Source organism: Dendroctonus ponderosae, unplaced genomic scaffold, assembly GCF_020466585.1.
Source record: "Dendroctonus ponderosae isolate FM_Combo_2020 unplaced genomic scaffold, Dpon_F_20191213v2 Dpon_F_20191213_1, whole genome shotgun sequence".
In the NCBI taxonomy this organism is placed as follows: Eukaryota; Metazoa; Arthropoda; class Insecta; order Coleoptera; family Curculionidae; genus Dendroctonus; species Dendroctonus ponderosae.
The window spans coordinates 37817055-37818700 of NW_026017110.1; the positions used below are offsets into that span (position 1 = coordinate 37817055).

The 1646-nt window shown below is 30.3% G+C and overlaps 1 protein-coding gene across 6 annotated transcripts in view; it reads left to right on the forward strand.

The window, feature by feature from the left end:
- LOC109541362 (myotubularin-related protein 13) overlaps nt 1–1646 on the forward strand; it is a 43502-nt gene that overhangs the window by 18982 nt on the left and 22874 nt on the right. The gene's annotated exons all lie outside the window — the stretch shown is intronic.

Below are 1646 nucleotides of genomic sequence, written 5' to 3' on the forward strand. Positions count from 1 at the left end.
TTACGGCTCGCCGTGACCGAGAAAAATCTGTTCAGCCTTCCATAACTCCGACTGTCACTCGATAACAAGTAATTCAACGTTTTGCAGCGCCACCATCGGTAGTTGAACTCGCAAATTTTTAACAACTTTCTATTTAATGAAGTAGGAGTCATTTAAAAATCAGCCATAAATCAGTTTTTTTCACATATCTCCTGACAGCTGTCAAATTTTGGAAAAATATGATTGGTTTCAAGTAGGGAATTTAAAACCACAATTCTTAGTCTCTTTAAACTTTGTTGTATCTGCTGTAATTTCCAAGATTCCGGTACCAGTCATCGAAAAAAACTCACTCTAGATATAGAATCTCGCTTTTAGGATTTATGTAAGCGAACTTTTTTAACGGGCCACCTATTAGTTTGTAGCTTGCAACATTATTGGACTATTTGAAGCTTCTTTCGTGTTATCTTCTTGACCATTTTATATCATGCAAACGAATTCATTTCTTGTTAAAAAATTAGTTGTAAAAAACCAATTTGCGTTTCGGAGAACTTAAAATCATGTTGCGTAGGAACTTTAAATTCAACGGCCTATATTTAATACAAACGAAAAAATGTTTACATTAGACTATATAAAAATGTTATGTTATAATATATTTAGTTTTGGTACATTCCAATTAGTGAGAATAATCAGACCAGGATTATATTGTAGCAAATCATAAACTTACATATATTTTTATTCGAATGAACCTAAAAGTGCAATTTTTCGTTCAGAAGCGATAATCATAAAGAAGCACGTTTCTTTAATGTTCATTTGTTTTACTTTTACGCAAGGACTTTTGCGCATCTGTGCGCAAAAGTAAATGTGACAAATTGAAGGTATTACTGTCATTATATTTTTTAAAGGATTTTCATTCAAAAGTAACCGACACGCTTTTTTAATTAATTACGTGGTACGTACGTACTTGTTGGTTGACAACTATTGATCATAATTTAAAGTTTACTTACAATTTGTAAATTATAACTTTGTTACGAGTTCAGTCTCAAATTCGTTCTAATGGTCTATTTTTCTGCTGAATTATTTTATTGCAGCGAAAATACGTTTTTCGCCCTTGTATCAAAAACTACTATTGCTGTATTTGAAAATTACATAAGTAACTGTAGATGCATTGCTTGATAGCATCTTCATCTAAACCCACGATATATATTAGCGCGTAACACATTCAAATGGAGAACTAAATGCTTTTTTCTACGGTAAAAGAAATATAAAATGAATAATATCGTAATAATACGACCTGTTTTTCAATTTTATTATCTAAAAACAATTTAAATGTTTTACTAATTCAACAAATGACGTTTTTGTATTTCAAGTTATATTTTTGTCTATGAAAATAAATGTTTTACCCCTATGTGTATGGGCTTGTAATATTTTCCACAAACGTCTAATAGGACACTTAACGTAAATAACCCTATATATAATTATTTTCGGTTAAATAACTATTAATTTGAATATTTTCTTCGTATGATAACCTGTCCGTTTGAAGTGTGCAATTATCGACAAATTACAGTGCAACGATAATTGCATTGTTTACAAAAAATATTTGACAGGTGTCTTTTCATGTTGAATTAGACATCAAATGTCTTCCTGACATACCTAAGATATTCAAATTA